The 27951-nt window shown below is 39.0% G+C and overlaps 1 protein-coding gene and 1 non-coding gene across 3 annotated transcripts in view; both read left to right on the top strand.

Annotated features, from left to right (window-relative positions):
* The window catches only part of SYNPR (synaptoporin), a 330920-nt gene that overhangs the window by 291430 nt on the left and 11539 nt on the right, over positions 1 to 27951 (top strand). The gene's annotated exons all lie outside the window — the stretch shown is intronic.
* LOC123571947 (U6 spliceosomal RNA) lies at positions 2738 to 2844 on the top strand. The gene has a single exon (XR_006696305.2). It is a non-coding gene; the product is annotated as a U6 spliceosomal RNA (small nuclear RNA).

Below are 27951 nucleotides of genomic sequence, written 5' to 3' on the forward strand. Positions count from 1 at the left end.
AGCAGGAAATACACAAGTTCCTTCTTTGGGAGAACCACCGTCTCCCACTTATATAGTCCTAGCGGATGGTCAATCATGGTGCCTCACTTGATACCTATAAGGTCAAGTGACTCAAGCCAGGAATCAAAGTCCCCTCTTGAATTTCTCTATTAAGTGAATTTCTTATTTCTTTTTTTTTTTTTTTTTTTTTTTTTTTTTTTTTTTTTTTTTTTTGAGACGGAGTCTCGCTCTGTCACCCAGGCTGGAGTGCAGTGGCCGGATCTCAGCTCACTGCAAGCTCCGCCTCCCGGGTTCACGCCATTCTCCGGCCTCAGCCTCCCGAGTAGCTGGGACTACAGGCGCCCGCCACCTCGCCCGGCTAGTTTTTTTTGTATTTCTTGGAATATGTGGGTCTAGTCGATAGTGGCCACATTGCCCATGATGTAGAAGGAGTCTATTTAAAGAATAAAGCTGAGCAGAGATAAGCAGATCCTCAAGGGGAGAGAAGGAGAGAGAGAGAGAGAGAGAGAGAGAGAGAGAGAGAGAGAGAGAGAGAGAGAGAGAGAAGCTTACCAAGAAGAAATTTAGGCCCTGAATTCAGCCACAGCTGAAGCCAGCACATTCTAGACTTTCCGGTTATGTCAGTGGTTGAATTTCCCCATGTGAGTGCTTTGATTTAGGTTTCTGGTACTTGCCAAATAATCTTGACCTAAATAATTTCTATCTCTTCTATAAAATGTTATAAGCACCTATGCATCAAAAGATTATTAGTGGAGATTAAATAACAAATGTCTAGTGTAATTGTTAGGTGCTAAGCAGATAGTAGATGCTTAGTAACAGTTTCTTTATCTATTCATAGGACCAAGAAAGAGTAAGATGAAGTAACTCTGGTAGTACTTTTATATTCAGTATTATTTAACTGTTTCCCTTTGTAGTGACTGCATAATATTCCATTATATTGAGATAAAATGAATTATTTCACCAATCTCTTATTGTTGGACTTAGAATTTTACATGGCTTTGAATTTTTCTCTCTCATAAGCCATTAGCCTTGCACTTTACACACATTTTAAATTATTTCCTTAAGAGAAAAACCCAGAAGTTGATTATCTTCCTGATTTTGAAGGCAGAAGTTTCTAATTTTTTCCACATTAAATACATCCCTAATGAGGTCACACATGTGAGTGAAAATTTTGAATTCCAACTTCTGACTATACCCCTGGTCCTGAAATCTTATGTTATTGTAGAAGAGATCTCTCCAAAACACCTACAAAGATAATTTTCTTCCCGGAGAAGAAAAAACCTAAAATAAAAATAACTTGTTCTAAGGAGCCTGACATTGAAACATTTGCTTTGAAACTTAAGATACTAAGGAAACATCACAAATTTAATTCAAGCTGTGTTTAAGTACACAGAAGTCAGGCCTTAATTATCAGGGAGAAGTCCCCAAGATGGGCATGAATCTGCACAACCACCCAAGTGTAGGCCCAGTGCTGGGCTCTGCATGCCCTCAGCTTTGGCAGTATCCTTTCTCACTGAGACTCAAAAAGTGAAGTTCAAAACCATGAACAGTTCCTCTGGCCAAAAATGGAAGAAAAAACAAACATACGGAAATCCCACGTGATTTTTTTTTTTTTTTAGCATAATGGAATTATTTATAAGTTTCATCCTGGGGTATCTCCAATGCCTGCAGTTCTGTATGTGGCAACCCAGCAGATGGTCAGGGAGTGGCAAAGGCAGTAATAGTCTATCCAACCCTGCCTGCTGTTGGCCTTGGGGAGCTTCTGAATAAATCTGGTGGCTCCTTTCAAACCCCCAGTTAAGCCATCTTCCACAGCTTTCGTTGGCTTTTTGTTTGTTTGTTTGTTTCACTCATTCTGTAAATAGTTGATTCAAGATTGAAAAAACTAGACCAAACTACATGGGATTTGTGTTCCTGATTAGAAGATACAGCTGGTAGAAGGCTGATTCTGGGCTTTGTGAAACCCTCATGCATAAAGAGTTGGCACACTTATGGGAACAGGGCAGGTGAGGGGGCCAGGGAAAGGAAAGAATTGATGACATTAGGGCATATTCATGGAGACTCTCTATGGAGTAGTCTCCCTCCTTCAGTCTTCCATTCTTCCAATCATTGTTTCAAATAGAGCTGTATTTATGCCATTATATCTCTGGGTTATAGAAATAAAACCTCTCTCCTCACATCAGCATTCAAGGCCCTCCTAAGCCTTCACATACTCTTCAGAGCCATCTCCTATCATCCCCTGTATTCCATATTTTAGCCAAACTGTACTATTTGCCATTCCCTAAGATGCTGTAAAAATTCCTGTTCTGCAAAGCTACTGAGCTGCTACCTGCCACCTGGAAGGTCTTCCTCCCCTCTCCCTCCCAGCCTATCAAAATTCAACTCATTTTCAAAGATCCGTCTCACAGGCTATCTGTTCCATGAAGTAATTCTTCACTACCCATGTCCTTACTCCCAAAGATATGTGATTTCTCCCTCTTCTAAACCTCCCAGCTCTGTGTAAAAATCATTGTTTGTGCAAATCCATTACTACCTTGCACTTTTGTTGGATGTGGTTTTGTCTGATCCCCGCCCACTAGATATCAAATATCTGAAGGACAAAGATTATTTCCAACACCGCTATCATCCCCTAAAGGCAGTATTTAAAATGAAATTAATGGCCTTCATCAAGGATAGGGTCTGAGTTTGCTCATCTACTCAACACACATTTGTTGGGTTCCTGCAAATATATATTCTAGTGCTCGCTTCGGCAGCACATATACTAAAATTGGAACGATACAGAGAAGATTAGCATGGCCCCTGCGCAAGGATGACACGCAAATTCGTGAAGCATTCCATATTTTTTACTATGCAGCCATCAAAAAGGATGAGTTTGCATCCTTTGTAGGGACATAGATGCAGCTGGAAGCCATCATTCTTAGCAAACTATCACAAGAACAGAAAACCAAACACCGCATGTTCTCACTCATAGGTGGGAACTGAACAATAAGATCACTTGGACTCAGGAAGGGGAACATCACACACAGGGGCCTATCATGGGGAGGGGGGAGGGGGGAGGGATTGCATTGGGAGTTATACCTGATGTAAATGATGAGTTGATGGGTGCAGCACACCAACATGGCACAAGTATACATATGTAACAAACCTGCACGTTATGCACATGTACCCTACAACTTAAAGTATAATAATAATAATAATAAAATATATATATATATATATATATATATATATATATATATATTCTAAAGGAAACACAGAAACATGTCAAAGAACCCCCAAAATATAGAATATGCACTCTCCAATGTCTGGGTCTATAATATTGGAGGTACCCATCATGACTGTTACAGTTTAACATCAGGGTTTTGAAAATCACAGTAAGCATCAATGTTATTAAGTCCACGCCTCAATTCAGAAGAGACTCAGCTTGCTATTTTAAAACGGTGGACTCTAATTCTTCTCAAATGCTCCCTTCCACATGCATACTAAAATATACGGGAAATCTACCTAACCATGGGATCTTAAAAGTTTTACTGTTGTGCACTTTGGTCTCATTAATCATTTTGTAAGATGAAAATTAAATTTAAAATAGTATACTTGCTGTCCCTGCAGTCTTTGTTCCTCTCTGAAAGGTGGACTTTGGCCTTACTCTTACCTTTCTCTTTAAAATAGGTATTAATCATTGTGCTTTTTCAAGATAAATTCAAATTTATAAACTTCCAAAACATCCTTTCAGTCACTGGTTACTAATGCTTATCTGTTTTCTGGTTGAGGGAGGTTACTTGATAAATATGTAATCAGACAACTAAAGATTTACTCTTGAATAAGAGCCATCCTTTTAAAGACTCAGTTATGAATTACCCTCAAAGAGAAGGAAGGAATTAGTAATATTCTGTATTCAAAATTCAGAAAATTTCTAAATGCCTATAAAAAGAGAGTAATTTCCTTTCTACCACGTGTAATAAAATAAAGGTAATTCACCAAGACTTTATACTCTTGCTTTTATAAAGTAATTTGATTGATATATAATAATTTGATGATATATGAACATATTCCTAAGGTGCTTAATCTTAAGTAAAACTAATGAAATTTTTCTGGAAGAAAAAAATTTTCTGGCTGGACAAAGGTGACCCCGCTTAGATCTATGATCCTAGGACAGTGCCACCGTTTCAGTTTTCTGCTTAGACGTCAGTTTCCTGTCCTCCAAAATGAGCTCCTTGAAGGTAGGACTGGTTTTGCTATCCTTGTGGAACCAACTCTAACTAGGATAGAGCCCAACACAGAGCAGACATTCAGTAAGTACTTATCAAAGGAATGAACTCCAAGCTCCAATGTGTGTGTGTACATGGCTGTTTAACTAAAATTCAAACCCTCACATCCACTTGACTTTCAGTCCAAAGCAACCATACATCTGTGTGAGTGTTCCCCTTGGGTGTCCTGGGACAGCAAAACAAGTGGCACTTTCAGTTGTGAGTTAACTCGAAATCTTTCTAATTGAGTCTTTCTACCTACTAAACCAAATTGTTCCAAAGGCCTCCATTTTCATCAAAATTCCACCTTTAACTGCACTTTCTTCTCCTTCTCCTTCCCCTTCTTCTTCTTCTTCCTCTTCTTCTTTTTGTATGCTATCTTACCTACTTCTTTTGCTAGGAGATTATTCAGTCTTCTCTCCTGTCTTAAGCATTGTTCTTGCAACAAGGATCTGACACCTGCTGACTCTGAGTAAGCCATTATGCTAGGCATAGTCACCTAAGCCTGAATCTCTCTATCCTCTCTTGCCCTCTCATTTTAAAGTTTATCTCTCCAAAACAGAAATACTTTCCTTTCCCAAAGCTCTTGAATTAGAGAAAGAGTTCAGAAATTAAATGCTGTCTCATCACTCTTGTTTAGAACTACAGAATCTTTATTGGTTTGTGAAAGTGGGAAATAATAACTCGTTTTGCCATTTAAAATTGAACAACAGCTAAGTACAAGTGACAGGATAGATTTAAATTGGAAAGGTTCTATTAAATCAGCCGAAGTCAAAGCCGATTTCACTCCAGGAACTGTATGCATAAAAAGGTGTAATTATGAAAACTTGATATTCTGCTACTTTATGCATATTCACTTTATGAACTTAGACCTCTGGACGCCTCCTAGGCTGCTTTCTCATTTTTAGTAAGTCTTAGAATAAGGCATGCCCTGATGGAATTAAAGGAGGGAGGAGGTTTGTGTGTGCGTGATTTTTCCTCCCTTAGTTTAGCTGTAATATTAAGACAAAAAAGCAGCTATTCTGCTGGGTTTTGTGTGTGTTTTAAGAGTGCTGCAAATAAAATGAACCTCAGGGAGTCAGCAAAGAAATTATAGTTTGCCAATTAGGGGGACAACGGATCCATCAGGGAAAATATCTTATTAATTGCAGCTTCTAAAGAACATGAGTGAGTCTGTCTGAAGTCACTGAGAATATTTATCTTTGGAAAAGGAGAGAATTTCAGAGAATTACCAGAAGATTTAGTAATCCAAAACCCAGGGCTATCAGTTGGGTCATGTTTCCATCACAGAACATCATAGTGGACAATGCAAGTGAGGGGACAGTTGAGAATTAGCTCAAACTGAGCAGGTAACTCGCACCTGTCCATTCTGCATGGGTGCCAACCTCAGAACGTTGTGAGGTTTCATCATACTCAAGAAAGAAGTCTATTAAGGAAAGATGTCAGGATTGTTAAGAGGCTGATTTTTGTATTCTGTTTTCTCCCACCTCCAAAATAAATATTAATGCTGTGACCCCTCAATTTCTTGAAGCTTTAAGGATGTAAAACTAGAGTGAAAGGAATCAGAATGAATGCTGTGAGCAGCTTTGAAGTCATCATCACTTTCTACGTCCTCCCTCTGTTTTATCAGTGTAGGCCTAGACAAGTTATCAATTGCCGAAGTCACACAGTTGGTTTGCTGAACCCTTCATTCTTTCTCAGGATGTCCTAGAAACACCATTGTGTAGTTCAGGTCCATCTTGCCAGTTAGTTCTGCCATCTCATTGTTCTATGTCAGTCTGGTTCAGGGCAGAGGATGTGTGAAAGGAATGTGTGGGTTGTGTTGTGAATTTTCTTGTCATCATTTCCATCAGTACAATAGCCAACTCAGGGACAGGATGCCTCCACCAAATTGAGGCAGATTTAATGAGCTTTTGCAAAGAACATTTATTTCTAAGATATTCTAAGTTTCAAGCTACCAGGTGGGCCCATTGGTGGGTAAAAGTCATTAGCTGAATGTCAGAGCTTTTTTTCCCACTTAGAATCTGGACTCTTTTCTTTCCCTGCTGTGGATGATGGAATCTAAAATATTTATGTGGCTTTGTAATGACTATTTAGCATTTACAGGCACCTGGTATTTGCCAAAGTGCTTGACAGTCAGTGTTTACTAACAGGAAAATAAATACTAGAAAATCTGCCCTATACTATTTGGGGAGCAAGTCCTTTTGGAGCTAGAGTGTTTTGGGGAACAATATTCAGGCCAATGGTACAGAGTGAAATTTATTTCCTAAATTTTGCCTGTGGCCTCACACTTAAACTTTCCCGTAGTTTACTAAGCTTCATTCCAACAATCCTGAAGGGTAGCGTGATTACTACGTGCTTCATTTATTCATTAAGCATTTATTAAGCATCAACTAGATGTTGAGGATGAAGGATTAATAAAACTCCACCCAAGTATGGGTTAAGTGCTCTTCCCATGATGCCTTGGGTCTAGACGTGAGAGAATGAGTAGTTCTCAGTGGTGAAGTGGGGGCAAAGTGAGGAGAAGTGGAATCTGGCAATGTTTGGAGACACTTTTAGTCATCACTACTAAAGGGGGTGCTACTGGCATCTAGTGGGAGAGGCCAGGGATGCTGCTAAGCATCCTATGAGGCAAAGGATACTCTAACACAACGATGAATTATCTGGCCCAAAATACCAATAGTGCCAAGGTGGGGAAACCGTACTGTAAGCCCATCTCTCTGGTTTATACTTGTTTGGTCACATATCAGCTTCTCCCACCATAGCATAAGATCTTTAAGTGCAGAGATCTTATCTTATTCTTCATTGTATCCCAGCACACAACACATATACAGAACTCAATACATAGTGTTGAATGAATTAATGAAAGTGGTGTCCTATCTCTCGGGGAACCCACAATCTCAGGGGTAGAGATAGATAGATAAGCAGGTAATTTAAGGATAAAATGTGTCCAGTCTTCAAAGTACAGTCAGATAAAAGCTATTTTTGTGTGGCCTTATAATTTATCATCCAAGTAGATAAATTGTTGAAAGTGTGGGTGAGCACTTTCAAATAACTAAGGCAGGGTCATAAGTGAATCCCTGCAACAGGCCTGTCCCGCATAAATAAGGGCACATACACAGTCAACCCTACCTATATAGCCTACATGTTCCTAAGTACCCACCTTGAAGCAGGTGCAAGCACTTCTCAGAATCCACCCCCACAAGCATGAGCTGAGTACTAGATGTATAGCAGAGTTCATAGGAGCCAGGAACGTTGACATTGCATGTTACACAGCAAAAAGTTAATGAAAAGAAATAAATAGAAGCTCATGAAATGACTTGTTCTTTATTCCAGGTCCTTGTTTCATACCCACCTTCTGCCAACAGCAATTTTCTCCTCTGCTTATTGAACCTCTTCCTACCAGCCTCTTCGGCCTTTCAGATTTTTCTTCTTCCATGATCCCCTGTTCCTCTTTCTCATCATAAAGATGTGGCACACTCTCAGCTCCTATTCCCACATCCATTCGCCCCACTCAGTCACCAAGGGGTCTCCCTACGTAGGAACCAATGAGAGATTGTAAATAAAAATAACTTTTCCCAGATAGGTTTCTCATGGCTTCAAGCTATAGTGAGGGTTTCTTCAATGCAGTGGCTAAAGACAGAAGGGCAAGGTCAACCCTACCTGGGATTATGGGGAAAAGCTTTATAGAGAAAATAATATTCAAATAGACTCTGCTTACTCAGAGAAAATGTCAGTTTACTCAAAGGAAATTTAATCAAAAAAAACATGGAAAATCACAAAAGGTCTAGACCTCATGTTTTCTCAGTGGGTAGAAAGAATTGCCTTCACCAGGAGCATACTTTGTTAGGGGTCAGAAACAAAGATCTCAAGTGGAAACTTGCTAAAAGGTGAAGTGAATAAGAAGAGTATGGTTTATGGCTTTTTCAAGCCTAGACTTTGGAAGAAAGATACTGAAGCTTCAAATTAACGTTTTCCTTTTATGCTAAACTCTATTTCAGTAAAAACTAAACCAACCGTTTATAATCTTTAATGCAGTTATTGTGAAAATAAACATTTCTTTATGATCCAAGTGTCATTGTTTTATTATGAGCAAATACTACAGGCAATAATGTTACTATCTTTAACTTTAGGTAGAATAACTTTCATCATTTTGTAGTCCATTCTAACACTATAGCTACAAAGAAATCCCCAAATGAGACTGTAATATACTGCCCTTTCTTTTACTAGATTTTAAAAAGACCCTCCTTGACACAAGATCAACAGCATCCATCATCCTTGTATAGCCTTTGAGATTTTACAACTTTGTATGTGAGGCTGATATCAAGTTAACCTGTCAGAATAAAATGCTACTTGGTATTTAACATATTCTATTCCAATTGGCTTTCTCTGAGTACGTGAAACAAATACCAAATGAGAATTTATATAAGCATAAGAGAATTGGTGCTAATTTTAGAAAGTTCCTAGCCATTTCCCTTCCCCAAAGTTAGAAAGGGAATTCCCAGTTGGAATGACTTTCCAAGTTTCAAGAGACAACCATCTGATTTTCCTAAAACTGTATCACCATTGTTCTTAACAGTATGTCAAGCCAGTCCACAGTTTTCCATGCATAGAAAACATGTTATCTGGGGCCGGGTGCAGTGGCTCAAGCCTGTAATCCCAGCACTTTGGGAGGCTGAGGCAGGCGGATCATGAGGTCAGGAGATTGAGAACATCCTGGCTAATATGGTGAAACCCCATCTCTACTAAAAATACACAAAATCAGCCAGGCGTGGTGGCACGTGCCTGTAGTCTCAGGTACTCAGGAAGTTGAGGCAGGAGAATCACTTGAACCCAGGAGTTGGAGGTTGCAGTAAGCCAAGATTGCACCACTACACTCCAGCCTGGGCAGCAGAGCAAGAATACATCTCAAAAAACAAAACAAAACAAAACAAAAAACAAGAAAGAAAGAAAAGAAAAGAAAAAAGAAAACATGTTATGTAAGCCTTCTTCCCAATCATTAATAAACATGTTGACCAGGACAAAGGTGGACCTCAGAAACCCGTGACCCTTGAAGAGCCGTTTCCACATTCACTCTACCCCTACAGGATGCTTTTTTTTTTTTTTAACCTAGTCAGACTGGCTGAACCAGTTTTTAATCTCTGGTCTATACTGTGAGAGGGCAAATCTCACTGAAAAGATTCACTGGTGACAGCTAAATGTAAGATGTAGCAATGCAAAGACTGGGCAGATCTGGGCCTGTTGGCAATTTGAAAAACAAATGGCTATGCAAATACAATTCTCAGACTCAGTTGTAAGGTAAACTGTGAACCAGGGAGCAGCAGGTGGCTGGGTAAACGCAATGCTTAAATGCTGTCTGCATGTTTACATTCAGATCTTAGAAACTGAAATCTTCCTAATTGAATTCAACAAACAGTTGAATTGAGAAATTATTATGTGCAAAATTCTGCACTAGGCCCTGAGGCCCAGAGAAAGTTGAATGATAGAGTACCCTGATTTTAAGGATATTTGGTTCACCAAGACCCACATGGAGAGGAAAGCCAATAGCTATATATGAAGAAAGGACAAGGAATTGAATTGATTCCAACGAGAGAAACTTGGGAACTGTTTTTTTGGAAGGGAGGGACAGGAGAAGGTCAAATGTGACAATAAAATGTGGGCTTCTGGGGGCAAATACAGTAGGAAGCTTTTTCTGTGAGGAGAGAACTAGAGTAATGGATCAGAAACAGGAGAGCGAAGTGGGAGTGTGTATGTGTATGAATGTAGGTATGTGTGAGTGAGGGTATGTGAACGCTTGTGAGGATGAGTAAATTATTTGAAGTTGGAGGATTTAGGAAGAAATAAAGCTATTAAAAGTAGGATAGGCCTAATTGTAGCGCACGGATTTACATTCTGTAAAGGATTGCTGACCCCTCCTCAAAAATTTTTCCAAGGCATGATGAATTCTAAGTCACTTATTTATACAATTGGAAGTGTTAAGTAGGAGAGGGGTATTGGCAAGCCTGTGTTTTTAAAAGCTTTTGTTAACAATCAAATAATCTACTGGTAATAGAGGCAAGGAAGGGTGTTTTGATTACGAGGTAATGGCAACAGATTAGAGAGAGCAATAGAGTCTAATCACAATGTGAACTCTTTCTTGAAGGCTTACTACATGACAGACACAAACTAAGTGCTTCATATGCACTAACTCATTTAAAACTCACAGAAATCCTAGGAGCTAAGTGTTTTTATTCCCATTGCAAGTAAGGCCCAAGATTTGTGCAATCCAAGGCTCAAGTTGGTAGTCACCACTTCCTGTCTTCCCTTGGGGTAGTGTAAGGTGGTGATTACCAGCATAGGCCCCGGACCTCACAGTTTTGACTTCACTTCTGGTTCAACCATTTACAAGCCATGTTACTTATCTTGGGCCTCACTTGAAATAGATAGAGAAGAGGTGCTAAAGAAGGCTCTTGGCAATTCAGTATATGGCATGAGATTTTGTCATCAGTCAAGCTGATACATGCAGGTGAAGAAGTAGGTGTAAGGAGAGAGTGTTATGTTTAGACAAGTCATATCAAAGGAGCATAGGTCTTCCATGTGTGGATAATAGCAAAGAGTTGAGGGGTGGATCTGAAATTCCGGTGAGGGATAAGAACAGGAAGAGAGAGGAGGTGTAAGAGTGGAAGCTATGACTTCAAGAGTCTCATATTTTGGGGATAAATAGGAAAAGGGTTCTCAAAGACAACTCTCATGAACTTAATAGCTGGTAATACCGACCAGCAGATCTCCCATCTAAAAGATTTTGGAATGAGTAAATGAGAGGTTTTCCTTAACCATCCCTAACCAAAGAGAAAGACGGTGGTAGTTTTTTCTTTTGTATAATTTTAACAAGGTAAATAGAGCCCAGGGCCTGTATCTCAATGAAATAGGCATCCAAGAGCCTGACCTGCCTGCATGCCGGAACTTGTAGAGTTCAGCAAGGCAGATACATCCAGCCAATATGCTCAACTGGTAGAGTTTGCTTTGCTGGGAATCCTGGAATTACACATTCTTAGAGTTGGGCCCTCAACTACCACCTTCCCAGCCAGAAACCTAGGTGTCTTCTATGACACTTCCTCCACACCCCTAAATCAAATCCCCCACTAAACCCCATTAAGTCCATCTTCTTCTTTTCTCTTCCTTGAGTCCAGCTGCCACTTCCCTAATCCAGACTGCTGTCACTTCTTGTTTAAAGTTCAACCACAATTTCCTACTGGTTTTCTCCTTCCCTCAAATTCAATTTCCATAGGGCAATATCTGTATATTTATTATCGCATCCTGTAAGGATCTCTTAAAGGTGAAGAACCACTGTTCAAGTCATTTTAGGCAAATAAATTAAGGTCTTCATTTCCTAGGTTGATAAACTCACCAGGCTTGCTCCCATCTCAGGGGCTCCCCGCCTCCCCTTCTTTCTGCCTGGAAGACTCTTCCCCAGATATTTACATGGCTAGCTCCCATATTTTCTTCAAGTGTTTATGCAAAACCCACCTTCTCAATAAAGTTTCCCTGGCCACCTCATCTACAACCTCAGCCCCCGTTTCCCCAACATACTTCATCTACTTCAATTACCGGTAGATTATTTTGTATCTTTCTTTCCTGAATTATGTTTTCTCCAAAATACTTACCACTATCCAAACTCCCACATACTTCACTAATTTACCTTGTTCATTGTTGGTCTCCTACACAAGAATGTATATTTGGCAAGGGCAGGGGATTGGGTCTGCTTTTGTCCAAGACTATATTTCCAGTGTTTAGAAACACGCTCGACATGAGGTGCAAAGTGAATGATCAGTGATGTTTATTGACTTTTTGTTGTTTCTGTTGGTGTTTTCTTATGGTCCTGGATTATCTAGCTAATTTTCCCAGTTCTCATTTAAAGTGAATAAGTAATTTCAAATGGTTTCTGAGGTTGGTTCCTCATATTGAGCTAAAACACACACACACACACACACACACAAAATATGCTGTTATCTGTCATTTTAAGAAAGAACACGTTAATGTTTCTCCTTAGTCTTGAATGCCAAGTATTAGGGGGCAAAATGGGGGGAGGACTGTTCATTTTAAAAATATTAAAAATGAATTACAAATTTTCATTTGAAAGATCTTCTCATTCATGCTTATAAATAGCTGTTAAATGACCCAGTTGAGCTAGGAGCTCTCTAATAGCCAAGATGAAATTCATCCTCACAGCCATTTCATATTGAGAAACAAAAAATTTGGTGAATATTAGAAGAAAGAAATCCCTGTACTCATTACTTTTTTATGAGCAAAGTTCATCAAAACCACTGTGGAATAGAACTCAGAGTTTTGAGAAAGTCCTGTTAGTCTTGCAGAAAATGTATGTGTATTGATAAAACTCAGGTGATTTAGCAACCACAACAGTATCTGTGGGAATGATTGCATTCCTTTGTCAAAATGCATAGAATTAAGTGCCCTGGAGCAAATAAAAATGTGACTCAGAAAAATACTTTAATAACTATTCTTTCCTCATAGCAATACAAATCCAAAGTCAGGCATGACCTGTGGGGAGTTAAATGGCAGTATAGACTTCAGAATAAGGTAGCGATAACACCAACAAAAGCCACACACACAATGCAGTACAAGTGTCTCAAGGGAGAGATTCAACTGGGTAGCTGTTGTGTAGTCTCCAGGACATGGAAGCATTAACCTAATACAAACATCAGCCTTTATTAACACAGTGCCAAGCCAGTCAGATATAGTTCCCAGTTAGGGAGTCTCTGGTTATGAAACCTAGTGCATTTTTCCAATTGTGGTCGAATGAGTTGGCATTCAGCATGCACGGTCTCACTTCCAGAAGGGCTTCACCTCTGTCATCCATGACCTGCTTTGGGAATTCATTCTTGACAAGTTAGTCTCATTATACGGTTCTGGCAAATTAGTCTCATTATATGGTTCTGGCCTCTGGTAACTACATCTGGAAATAATGTTAACGGTTTACATATATTGTGTATTTACCATATGTGAGGCATATAATGAATGCTTCATATGTTACATCTCATTTAATCCTCACAACAGTTTTGTGAGATAGATAGTATTACCCATTTCACAGATTTGGAAAATAAAGCTTAGAGGGTATAGGGATCTTGGCTAAAGCCATACAATGAGTCAGTGAAGATGAATCCAGAACTGACTTCAGAACTGTAGCAATTAACCCCTGTACTCTACATTCTACTGCCTTTGTAAAGAATGAAAAGCCAAGAGACAGAGAAACAGTAAAGGAAGGATCCCTGAGGGATGTTTTCTACCACTGTCCTGAGCACAGTCAGAAAACCTCCATACTAAATCAGAAAAATAAACTCAACCACCCTCTGTTCCAAAGTGATACTTCATAAACTGCTTTAAGGGAGCACTGTGTTTTGAACCATTACCTTGAAACCCTTGGGGAAGTTTGGTGGAGAAGGGAGGGTGTATGCTGGGGGCAGTGGTAGGTGGTTGTAGCACTAAAGCAACACCAAACAAAAGAAAGTTCCTGGTCATTCCAAATCAGTAACAGTAACATAGTAGAGTGCATTGTATATTCATTGGACATACAATCATTCAAAAACATGCATTTATCAAAACATAAAGCAAACAAACAAACACACGCATACATAAGAAAGATGCAGAGAAAGAAAACAAAGCATTTACAACCTACAGGCAACCTGCCATCTCATCAAAAAGCGTAAGCACGAGTATGCATCCTCCATCTCAGCTCCCTCATGACCCCCACAGTGAGAGTTCTTTCTGAACTGAGGCAATTCCAGTGTTCAAAGATATGTATTTTTATACAACACAGTCCTAAATACAAACCGTCACCTTTATGCATGCACAAAAGCAAGGGCACCACTCACTCCAGGAGACTTGAAAGGTTTATTAAAGTTTACTTTGACTCTTGCTGGTTTTCTTATTACCAAAAAAAAAAAAATTAAAACTCATCTCCCCTTGTGTATGATTGAACTCTCCCATATTTCCAACACATTTCAAAAGGTTATTGTGATTGCAAGTGTGGATTTCTTTTTAACTTAAGCTAGACACAATTACTTTAACGGTACCATAATTTGGCTTTCACATTCTCTCAAAATCATCAAAACAAAGTACTTGCAAAATGTTTGCTTCCCAGGTGTTTTCCAATAGATTCAATACTATTTGCCACGGTGCATAAACTGAATGAGAGTGGTTTGTGAAATATGGAATCAAGATGTTGCATACTTACCTCCAGAACTGAGTGCGGCTTTCTTTGTGCTCTGGAAAACACTTTCTATTTGGCTTCATTTTAGCAATAGTGAAAAAGATCAAAAAATGGAATGATATTATGAGAAGCACTTAATGGGGGAGCTCTGCAGACTGGTAGAAGATTATTACTTCTTTGGCTAAGTTCTGCAAATTTGTGTGGAACCAGGAGTCCTCTTTATGAGTAAGAATAGTTTATGAAGAACCTTCGCTTTTTTTAGTAGCTAATTCCTTTTTCTCATCAACAGGACACAATACAGCATATAATTAGATTTCATTATAACAAATTTTAATATACCATAGATCAAATGGTGTCCCCATAGCATAACTACTCATGACCAGATTCTAATAATATGCAAATTTAGCTAAGTGCATATTATTGGACTTTTGTCTAATAATGTTGGTCTTGATCCCCTGATATTCAGCTCCACAGTTTCATTAAGCAGTCAATTAGGAAAAGAGAGAAAAGCAGCATATATGTATTTCTTCTTTAGTTTGGTAAAGGATTTTTTACTTTATCCGCTTATATTGATAAGACATGACACAGGAATAGGTGCTACAGGATTTACAAAAATACATTTGACACAGTCCCAGTAAGGCATAATCTCAGCAAATCCTTAATGGTTGGGGGCCCAGGCTCTGGAGTCAGACTGCATTTGTGCCCTGGTTCTACCACTTACTAGCTGGTTAAACATGGACAATTTACTTAACCTCTCTGTGCCTCTGTATTTTCTCCTGTTCATTGATGATAATGATAGTACCTATCCTATCATTGAGAATTTGATGAGATTAGTTCATGTAAGTGTCACACGTGTCCGTATAGAAGACCACCTAAACAGGCTTTGTGTGAGCAACAAGGCTGTTTATTCACTTGGGTGCAAGTGGGCTGAGTCCAAAAAGAGAGTCAGCGAAGGGAGATCGGAGAGGGGCAGCTTTATAGGACTGGGGTAGGCAGTGGAAAGTTACAGTTAGAGGTGGTTATCTACTTTTAGCAGAGGAGGAGGTCACAAGGTGCATGGTGGGGAGATCATAAGACTCATTGTCCAGAAGAAGAATGTCATAAGGTCGATTGATCAGCTGGGGCAGGGCAGCAACAAGTCATAATGGTGGAATGTCATAAGGCTGGTCAATCAGTGAAGGCAAGAGATGGCTGTTTCACTTCTTGTGTGGTTTTTCAGCTGCTCCAGACTTCCTGGCTCCTGCAGGCCATCTGGACATTATATGTGCAAGCCACAGGGGTTACAATGGCTGAGCTTCGACTCAGAGGCCTGACATTCCTGTCTTTTTATTTATAAAATATAAGGTTATAAGAAAAGATAAAGAAAATATAAGTTCCTTCTGGGGATTATTGAGGTAGAGGTGATGTTTCTCAGGACTGCTTCAAGCGTGACCAGGGACTGCGTGGACACTTTAAAGAAAATTTTATAATGAGTTAGTCCAGTAAGTTTCGGGTCTAGGGCGCATTTTTATGTAGCTAATAAGGTGCCAGTTAGCATATTTTTGAGCTTGGAACTACCCTAATAAAATAAGTTCTCTAAAAACAGTAATCAGGCATATTAGCTTTTAATGTAGGTGGCGATGAGTTTTTAGGCCAAGGAAGGAATAAGGTTTTACGTACCAAAGCCTTTCGTCCCCATTTTCCATCACATGAATAGGATTCCCCGTTGTTAAGCCAATGATCTATTATATTACCCTTTCCCCATAGGTGTGAGTGGTGGTCTGAATGGAAAAGCTCAATCGTTCTGAATACAGATCCTATTCAGGAGAGATAATAAGTAAAATAATCTTTGTCTCCTGGATTAAGGTGAGGAAGGATGAATTTTCCATGATCTAAAAACTACTTGCCCTGAGTTGGAAAAGACTGGTAGAGCAGGTTTTCAGAAGAGGAGTAGGTGGGGGTGATAGAGGAGAAAGAAAAATACTGGTCTTTTGGAGTGAGGGCTGGAATATTTGTGGGTGTGGAGGCATTTTCTATTTCTTTTGCTGTCCTGTTGGCATAGGCATTTCCTTTAGCAGTTAAGATCAGTTGGTTCCCGGTGTCCTTTACAATGAACGACCCCAGCCTTGACTGGCAGGAGAGCAGCCTTAAGAAGGGCCTTTATTAGAGAGGCATTGATAATGGAAGAGCCTTGTGTGGTGAGAAAACCTCTTTCAGCCCAAATGGCAGCATGGTTATGGAAGATGTAGAAAGCGTATTTGGAGTCACTATAAATGTTAATGTGCATTCCTTTGGCAAGAGAGAGCGCACAAGTTAAAGCAATCAGTTCAGCTTGTTGGGAAGTAGTGGAGGGAGGAAGTGCAGCAGCCTCAGTAATAGAGGTATGAGACACGACAGCATAACCAGCTTTAGCTGGCGAGATTTGTCTGGGTTTAGAGGAACTGCCATCAATAAACCAAGCATGGTCTGGGTTTGGGATTGGAAACATAGACATGTGAGGAAAGGGGGAAGATGCTCTGTGTATTAGGGAGATACAGTCATGTGGCTCAGGATTTACGTTGGGTGTTAAGTGAGAAGCTGGGTTGAAATCGGGTCCATGGGTAATATTTAGCACAATACCTGGTATATAAAAATTACCCAATAAATGTTAAAAGAGGGAAAGTAGGAATAGAGTTATTTTCAAGTTGAACTGGCAGAATGAGACCTACTTAAATGCAAATGAGATAGAATGGCAATGTATGCAAATGGGGCCACAGATAGTAGTGGATTCTGGAGTAGACTGGGAAGTTTTTATGGAGGAGATTTCCTCACAGGCTAGGATTTGCTTCTCAAAGTATGTCCAGTGACAGCACTGGCATCGCTTGGAAGCTTGTTAGAAATGCAGACTGTCAGACCCTCTTCCAGACTTACTGAATTAGAATCTGCATTTCAACAAGATGTCCGGAAGTTTTGTCGTGCATAAAGTCGAAGAGTCCTTCTCTAGGACATATCTTGCTTCTTAAAATGTTCAGGCCTGCCATTATCTCCCACCATACACAGCAGCATTTACAAAAGAATAATTCTGGGGGCAGGGAGCCTACACTCCCAAAATTTCCCACTGCAAAAAAACTGTGAATGTGAAATTCTAACAGTTATATATTGGAAATATGATAGAACTGACAAAAATAAGTCAAATCATCTAAATAAAGCACGGAACATAAGCTATGATTCAATTACTATTTATGCCTAGACAGAGTAAAAATTACAAATATTTTTTCATCCAGACTGAAATGAAAACCAAGAAAATGTATGATCACTTTCTTTGGGAGGGATTGGACAGAAGTCCCTGGTACTCTCAGATTTACGAAAAGCATGCATGCCCCCAGAAGGCAATACCATTTCAGTTACATGTTTCCTTCTGTATATCCCTCCCCACCTCCACACACATACATACCAAACACCACCACAACATTTTGGTGGGTTGCACTGTATAACACTACACATTGCAGAGAAACAGACACACACACGTCAGCTTTATCCACAACTTCTCACTTTTTCTTTAAGCACCTGTTCAAATCTTGCATACTGGAGACACAGAATCTTTTATCTGGAATAATTTTTAGGAAATAGTGGACAAGAACAAAAGGGGAGAACTGATGGTGAAAATAATGATATCTGTCATTTATCCAATGCCTAGTTGTGCAAGATATCGCCCTAGAAGATTATCTATTACTTTTTAATTCTTGCAATAACCCTCTAAGACAAGGTATAAATTCTTTATTATTTCAACTGGGGAAATAAAAGCCTATGAAGTCAAATCTATTGCCATAGGCTATGTGCCTAAGAAGTAACATAACAGACTAGAACCCAGGTCTATCTTCTCCTTCCATCTGTCAGAATAAAAACATCTATGAATCCACTAGTCATCTTCTTGAGGAATGGCTTCTAATTTGTAATTCAAATGCAATATTTTTTTCTCACTTTCCACTTCACATGATAAGTGGGGAAGTGGCAAAGGAATATTTTGAAGTCAGACTGAATTTAAGCTGTAGATGGTAAAGCACAGGATAATTTCCTCCTTGGTATTTGAGAAGTTCTTCATTTTAACCATCTGTTGCAGGTTGACAGATGGGTTGATATATGACAGAATAATGGGTCTTCAATTCTAGAAAGGCATAAGGAATGCTTAAAAAATAGCAGCTCTTTTCATGAACCTAACTGTGTAAATGCCGCTTGCTCATTTGCAAAAAAAAAAAAAAAAAAACTGGTGGGAGTGAGTGTGAAATATAGTCACAATCCTTCCCCCAAACAGAAAATTTTTCAGAATTGCCGAAGGTCAAATGCAGTAAAAATATGCCTATTCTAAAATCATGCCAGAATTTTCAAATTTAGTCACTTAAAAGGGCATACAAGGGAAAACCCATAAACAAAGAAAAAATAATAAAAACATATTTTTAAAAAACCTTCTTCCATCCCTATCCCCAGTCATTGAATTATCTTTATTATGAGTTTCTTGTATCCTTGAGAGAATTTAAGAAACATGCCAAAATTTGAGGCCTAATGATTTTTCCTTTAAGCGTCTCTGCTAAATGTAAAATGTCTTCCCTTTCTTCTTGTAGATTCAATGTGAGTGTGTGTGTGTGTATGTGTATGTGTGTGTGTGTATATATATATATATGAATTTACTAACAGCAGATATCTGGCTAGGCACTAGAGACACAGGTGATTAAGATAGTCCTATGCCCAAGGACCTTCAGTGCTTTTTGCAATGTAGCAATATGATCACAGCATTCCTTGATCACATTAACGGCTCATTCTCCTACACAGAACTTCAAATGGCCCTGCATGTCTTTACACTGTCACCCAAGTTCTTTTCCAATCATGTATTGCAACCAAATGAAATATTCACACACGCACAAACTCCACCTATACCCTTAGATACCTAGGTATTGCCAAATAGGTTTGAAGCTCTACCTACAAAGAACCAGTAACTTAACACTTTAGGTTGGAAAAGTTTGGGCCATAATTATTTAACCTCAACGGAGTGATCCTATTTTCAAATTAACGTCAGAAACCAGTTTGAAGGAAAAAAAAAAAAAGTTATTTCAGTTGAATTCATGGTCAAATATCACTGGCCATGACCAAATGAGGCCATGTCACTTGACAACTGCACTGTCTTCACCATCATCATCACAATCTTTAATGCAACGACTAAAATATTCCAGTCTCCATGCTTAACATTTGTATTTAATTTTAATCCTCACAATGACCCTATAAGGGAAGGACTCCTGACCCATGTTACAGATTTGAATATTGAAGACCAGAGAACTTTAAAATCCATCATCAGGTTGACTTCTTCACTGCATTATTTCCAGCCACAGATACCAACTCTTCCATGTCCTTTCTGGGAGATTACCAGTAGTGTAGAATAGTAAGTTAATAATAGGATTATGTTTTCAAAGGAGTATTTGCCAGCCTGAATTTATATCAGCAGTTTCTTCCCACCCTAATATTATATAATTCTGGAGGAGAAAGATGTGCAATTTTTTCTGGTTTTGGGGAAGGTGTTTGCAAAGAACGTAAAGCAAAGTTCAGAGAGGATCTTACTTGATTCAGAAGGTAGCACTTGAAAGACCTGCTAGCAATTGATTGATTGATCAATTATTGTTTTGTTTTATTTTTTAATTTGGAGATAGGGTATCCTTGAGGTAATTTAGGTATCCTTGAGGTAATTGTTGGATTACTTTGGAGCAGTGCCTATTCACAGGTGCAATCATAGCGCACCATGGCCTCCAACTCCAGGCCTCAAGGGATCCTCCCGTCTCAGCTTCTTGAGTAGCTGGGACTACAGATAGGTGTAACTGCATCCATGCACAGTCATTTTCTCAAAATTTCTCAGTGTAGTTGCTTGAAAAAATTTCCCATAGAACATATCCATTTTCAAATATAGGTTACTGGTGGGGTAAGTTCAACATACTTAGAAAAATTAAAAAATTAGTTTGAATTGTATAATATTTTAATTATCCATGCTTCTACTATCTGCCATTGTATAGAGAAAAAAAGGTGTTGTGTTATCTGTTTTTTTAAAAAATAAGTTTGTGTCTGTTTGTGTGATATCACATATATACATATATGACTGTCAATACACACATGTCTTGGAATTTACCTTCACAGATGGTTTGTACAGATACAAAAGAACAAATTGTGAGGAGGTAGTTTTATTCAGTTGATGAGAAAACATTGTAGTCCAGAGTATATGTGAAAGATGAAGTTCAAGTATGGTTGCTTCTGACTCCAGTCTTCCACCGTGTCTCCTGTAAGCTACACTTCCTCCAGAAGTTTCATTTATATGCTGCCTGACATTTGGTGTTTTCCAGCTATGTTTATAATGTCCAGATGTTTTGTGTCAAGTAGATAAGGCTAGTTGTTGATTAACTAAATCTTAGCATTTTCATCTAGCTGATTCAATGGCAGCCCCCAAAATATTTTGGAAGTGCTAAAAAAATGCATAAACATAAGAAAGATTGATATGGTATTCAATAAGCATTCCCAAATTTTCAGATTGACCTTTGACTAATTACACAAATTTATTCTTTTCCCAATAATTTTTAAGACGTTCAGCCTGGTTTTAACAGTTGCCTCACCTCTGGTCTAGGATGTTGAGCTTGTTATTTATTTCCACACTTACTGATGGGTGTGTCAAAACCAATAACCAATTTTTTGGAAAGGATGCTATTTCCCATATGAGATAGTAATTAATTTAGAAACACTCAACAACCCTCATTGCTTTCCTAAGCTTTCCTAGCAAATTGCTAGGGTACTAGGGTACAGAAAGGCAGGAGTACTCTTCTAAAAACATTTAATTGTGTGAATGGATCCACCCCAAATCTCTTCACCCCTAGGACTCACCTTGTTTATCGCTTGTCTTTCTAAGAGGCATAGGGTTGCAGGTGGACAAGTATAGAGAGACAATAGTCTCAGCAGCCATGTGAGCCACCAAAATTCCCAAGAAACAAGCAGTCTTCTCCTCATGCTAATACCCACCTCTCCAGCAAATCGCCCAAGAAGTCTTTGGTCCTGGCCAACCTGGTATCAACATGCATTTTTCCTAGGAAAGGAACAAGCAGGTAGTAAAGAGGAGTCCAACACTCCCTCTAGATGTCAATTCGTAGGCCTTCCAGATAAGCCATTTTGTGTTGTATTTATTATTCAATGTGAGTCCTGAAGCTGCTGTGAGAACCATCCAAGGACGAAACCTAAAAAGATCCCGGATGCAACCACATCTGTGTCACTTTCTGTCTCCCTAGGCTGGTCAGTACTCCCCAGGTATTGATTTTTAAATTTCCAAAACACCAAATCCTTTTCCTACAAAGCTATTATCACTATATGCAATTATACATTCTTTTGTGATTAACAGCTCTCTCTTCTACCAGAATGAGTATAGGACCATGTCTATTTCTATTAACTACCATATTTCCAAGACCTAGCACCTAGTAGATTCTCAATAGAGATTTGCTAAATAAACGAGTAAACCCACCTAATGTATTTGGCCATCAAAACCCACTGGATAATGCCTATATACTTTTCTATATTGTATTTTTAGCTATAATATGTCGCTGAATTTCCTGTATCAAGACTAATTAATAGAGTGAACTTTCAGGAGCTGGGCTAAGCATTTTATTGCATTACTTCTTTTATCCTTGGCAAAAATACTATGAAAATGTATCTCATTATTGCCCCTTTTTACAGTTGGAAAACTGAGGCTTTATTGGGTTCTAGGGCTACTTAGAAAGAATTGAGATTCGACTTCAGGACTGCCTGATCTCAAAACTGCAGACTTAACCACTATGTGATAATTCCTATTCTAAAAAGCTATATATAATAAGACCAACACAAAAAATTTTCAGTGAAGATCAAGTAGAATAATGAATGTAAAGGGCTTAGCACAGCACCTGACCCATAGTAAACATAGAATCAATAGAGCTGTTAATATTAATGCTACTACTAATGCTATTAATTTATCTTGAACAGCTATTAATTTGCTAATGTTACTATTAACTTGCTTTGAAAGATTTGTGCTAGTTGTAATAAAAAGATTAGGCGGGATCAATGGAAAATTAAATCAGATTTTGAGGAGTGTTTTTAACATATGATTTACGATACTATTGCAGAAAGCTAGTAAAGACTTGGCATCTATTCGGAGTTCACCAAACAGCCAGGAATACCTCCCTCTTGCACCAAGATTATAAAATCAATTGCCTGTAACTGAAATAAAGAGAGAGATGCAGGGGATCTAAAAATCTTCTTTTCACAAGAAAAGTTAAAAACAAGAAATAGAAAGTATCTGTTCTACAGCTGAGCAACCACAGATTAATTGATAAAATTATCTGGGAGCAGTCTAGAAAAGAAAAAGTGCAGTATGTCAATCATAATAAAATATAACTTCGGGGAAAAAGCAATGAAACCCTACATTGATTCTCAAGCATCAGCCAGATTCTTCATGCATAAAACAAGATGATTGATTATTACCAAGGCCTTGTAACAGAAGAACATCAGCTTCCACTACATCTCTCTTTTTGCAAAATCCTGATTAATTGGCAGTGTGACAATAGGGTATCTTACAGTTCTTACATGAAGCGACTCAGGCAGTGTAGAGATTGGAAAGATATAGGCCACTGGAGGGAGGAGAACAGATCTCCCTTGGCTGGTCTCCCCCACTCTCTTCCATCTTTAGAACAGTACCCAGCCCATAGCAGGGAAGATAATAAAGTGTGAACAGATGACTGGGAAAAGAGACAGAAACAGCAATGGACAAACGAAAAAAATCAATGGGATTTGGAGTCAAACAGACCTGAGTTTGGGACCCAACCTCTCTACTTACTTAACTTCTCTGAGCCTTTCCTTCTTCATTTGTAAAATAGAAAACCTAACAGCTACTTCGCAGGGTTGCGGCGAAGATGAAATGAGGTGGAATAGATAAGGCATCATACCTTATTTATGGTAGAACTTCATTCAATACAATGAGGTTCACCTTCCAGTGAGGGACACAGACTTTGGAGCTTAACAAACCTATGTTGCAACCAAAGTTTAGCAGCTTAGTAACTCTGAGATGTCTAGCAAATCACTTAATCTTTCTGAACCTTGACTTTCTCACCTGTAAAATACAGTCAATAATAGTCACCTCAAAGTGTCATTATGAGAATTAAACGAGTAACGCATGGAATGCACAGTGTATGATACACAGTAACAGATAAATGATAGCCATGTTTGTATCCCTGCTTAATTTTTGTTATGAACCTAAACAATCATGGCCTTCTAAAAGCAATTGTGTTTTTATAAGATTCAGAACATAGATTGTGGAGCCAAATTCCGTCGGTTGAAATCCTGGCTGTGCACCTTTCAAACTGGGTTTAAGTAATTTATCCCAACTATAAAATGGGATTACAATAGTACCTACCCCAAAAGGGTTGTTGGGAAATTAAAGAAGCAAATGTATGTAAAACTTCAATAACTGTTCTCTAAGTGTTGGCAACTGTCATCATCATCACCATTACCAACACCACCATTATCACTATCATCATTATCATCATGATCATCTCTTGAAGGTGTCACAAAATCATCTCCTTAGAAACTGCTGCCTCCCCAGTTGAAAATATAACAACAATGATATTAATTGAAATTGATTCCAGCTACAACATTGAAAATATAGGCAGCCTGGTTTTTTATGTCCCTTACCACTTCTGTGGGCCTCTTCCTGCAGAGAGCTCTGCCTGAGCTCAGAGAAAACCATGCTTGGAGGAGGCACAGAGACGCCCAGTAAGGGATAAATGTGGAGCCTCCAGCTCTTGGATGTCCGTAAGAAAAACTGAGGTAGGGTGTGAACCAGAGGTAATTCAGAGGCTCTTTTCCAAGTAAGTGTTTTGCAAATGAAGCAGCTGCTACCCAGAGTCCTTGGCTTATTAGACTGGAGATAACCATCAAAAAGACAAACAGGGTGGGAAGTCCTCATCCAAAATGGAAAAGCCCTAACTCACATGCCAGGCTCCTTGGAGCTGGCCATTTGCATATGATCAGAGACTTTCTGACTTCAATTTCTCCTCTCTAGTAAAGATAAGCAAACTTGATGACTTGACCACTTTTACCCCAGGAGAATTCCTTTTGCTTATTTAAAACACCAGGCCTGAGCAGGACTGGCATTCAGTGGGATCTAGAGCTCACCCAGCAGGTTTAAGCCACTTTGCCAGTGGATTTGTCACTAAAGATTACAAAGTCTAGGGGATTAGTGGGATTTGTCTAAGCACACTCAATGTCAGGAAGAAGAGGAACTGGTCTCCTGGGACCAAAAACTCCAAATCTGGTCTAAACTCATTCCATTTACCTCCAGAAACTGAGTTTGTGTTCTTACTCATAACATGCAAAGAGTAGTAATACCTGCTTCATAGAGTTGTTGTAAAATAAATGGGGCACATAAAGCATTTTGCACGGTACCTAGTGTGTGATAAGTGCTTGATGGTAGTGGGACCTCTGAATCTTCTATTCCTCTCTTTTCTTTCTCCTCCTTTGTAGGAGAGAGGGAGCTCTCTTCCTACTCTCAGATACTGCCACCACCTCCTCCTCCTCTGTTTTCTCTTCCTTCTCCCTTCTTCATGCTCCCCTCTCCTCACTCTCCTCGTCCCCAATTCCTTCCCCCTCCTTCTCTGCCCTTTCTTTACTTCCTTCACCTTCCTCCCCCTTCTCCTTCCCCTAATGCTCCCCCTTCCCCCTCCACTTTCTCTTCCATATCCTCCTCCTGTCTCCCCATCTCCCTTTTCCTCTTCCCTGTTCTGCTACTCCCCTCTCTCATCCTCCTTATTTCATCATCTACCAGCCACCAGCCTGCCACGTCTTATTAACAGAGTGGTCAAGCCAGCCTTTCCCCCTACACCTAACACAAAATGCAGCTCATGCTTGGCAGAATTGCCCCTGTGGGCCACCCACCTCCTTCTTTGGGCTGCCAACACAGAAGGCCCAAGCCTCCCTTTGGTCACACTGATTTGCTTTCAGACCAGACCACTGAGGCAATGAATTGGGTGATCATATAAACCCAACTATGGGACTCTACAGGCCAAGAGGAATGTGGGAGGCATGCTGGCCTTGTCAAAGCTAAGCTGTGGGATGACTTAGCTTTGGACCATCTCAGACCAAACTACCAAAAGAAAGTGTGGCATCGTCCAAACAGGAAAATGGGTGTCACTGTCACTTGACCATGGATATAAATATGCTTCCATTTGTTAATTGTGGATTAGAACTATGCTTTCCAATAAGATAGCACTAGTAACATGTGGTTATTGAGCACTGAAATGTGGTTATTATGAGTTAAGATGTACTGTAAGTGTAAAATATACATCACATTTCAAAGACTTAGTACCATAAAAGTAAAATAGCATACTAATAATTTTAGATTGACTATATGAAATAATAATTTTGATGTATTGGGGTTTGTTGTATTAATATGTAATATATTAATATAATTAATTGCATCGATTTCTCTCTTTAAATGTGGCTACTTTAAAGCTTAAAATTACACATGCAGCTCCTGTTTGTGGCTTGCATTAGATTTCTTCAGGCGTTCTCATTCCCTGATCTTACCACCAGGGCCACAATTACTATTCTTTAAATTAAGTCATTTTTAAAATTTAAATCAATGTGTTTTTGAATAAGACCCTGGACCACTGTTGAATATAGAAATCCAACATTATTTGACATAATTAGAAGACAAACATACATCAACAGAAAATGAACAGTGCTGTATTCTAGCTACATAGGTATACCATTGCTTACTTGAAGGATCTGAGCCTAGAGCCAGTTTTCTTTGACGAAAAAGATTAAAAGATTAGCACTTGTTAACTAAGCATTGAAAACAGTGTAGCACCCAACTGAGACTTTACTAGTCAGAGTGAAAGGAAATTGGGAAGGAGAATGCCTTTCTCCCTATGTAGGGATGGAGCTATATTGTCTATTGCTCTTTCCCACCAGGATAGGCAACCCAAACTTCAGAAAACCTGGGCATAATGAAAAATCACTCACTAAACAGGGAACCCAATGTCCTGAATTCAAATCTCAATTACTTGTGACAACTTGGACACATCACTGAATCTAGTTTCCTCATCTGTAAAATGGATATAATGATCTTCTCCCTCACACAGTTGTGAAGGTCATACGATCTTCGCTGAAAACTGTAGGTGCTCTCTGGAAGTCAGATGTCGTTATTACTAATACTTCAAATGAAATAATGAAACAATCCCATAAGTGGATGAAACAGAAACTTGTTCTATCTAGCTAGCCATTTTTTAGCTCCCTTCCAAGACAAGTCCAAAGCTCTGCCCCCAGCTGAGCAGCCATCTTGCTATTTGCTTTCTGTGTTTCCTGATCCATAGTGTCATTCTAAAATTATTGGAGGCTGAATTAGCAAAGTGATCCATTTACAGTGCAGATGAGAGTGACTCTCTGGACTGTCCACTTTCTAGTATAGCCTCTCAGTATAAAAGTGTCAGCAACAGAAATAAATAACAAAGTCATCAAGTAACCAAAACAGATAATAAAGTCATTGGATTAAAATATTGGTAATTTTACTAAAAGGTAGAAATTGAATATTTGTTTATTTTTTTATCAATATCCAGTGGATTTGCTTATGCCACTATTAGAAAGAGATGGAGACAGGTTTACCTGGTTCTGAAATGCTAAATTTTCTGTCACCAAAGATGACCCCCTTTTCTATACCCCAGGGTGATCCCAGACACCCAGATTCATACTATTAATTACATTTAGCAAAAAATATGTTTGCTTACAGCAACTTACGAGAAGTGAGGGCAACAAACTAAATGGAAACAAACCACCCAGCCAACATTAAACCAGTCTGCTTCCTTGATTGAGGAAGCTGTTTCTTGGTTCACTGAACAGATACTTAAAATATATTGCAGAAACATATCCAGGTTTCATGTCAAAGTTCTTTAGGTACCGAATGAGATGAATAGCTCAGAGTACATTTATGAACCATGTAATGAACTATGGGCAAATAAATCACTTAATACTCTTAGTTGCAGTTTCTTCCTCTGCAATATAAGGCCAGTGATGCCCCCTCCGACTATTTTTGGGATTTTATGGGGACTACATAGAACACAAGTATAAGCGCAATTTGGAAACACTGAAGCACATTTTGAAGGGCAGCCTCTTCACTCTATGGGAATAAATAACACAAGAAAAGCGAGCAGAAAAGGTCTTCAAAGGCTTAATGTATGTATGATAACCTAGCAGTAAATGTTAAAATGTATCTTCCATATCCACACTATCTCTGTTAGACAGACAGGGATCATATTTGTAAACAACTGGATTCTTGTTTGAACCATCAGAAGGAATTCAGTTCTCAAGTGTGAGCTGTTTACTTCTGATACTACTGAAGACAGTTTAAGGCAGATCATTACGTGGCATTAAATAACACAAATGAGAAAGCTATCCCACATTCGATTTAACTGCAAGCCTTCTGCTTAGGTCATGCTAGTA

This window comes from Macaca fascicularis, chromosome 2 (genome assembly GCF_037993035.2).
Source record: "Macaca fascicularis isolate 582-1 chromosome 2, T2T-MFA8v1.1".
NCBI classification, from domain to species: domain Eukaryota; kingdom Metazoa; phylum Chordata; class Mammalia; order Primates; family Cercopithecidae; genus Macaca; species Macaca fascicularis.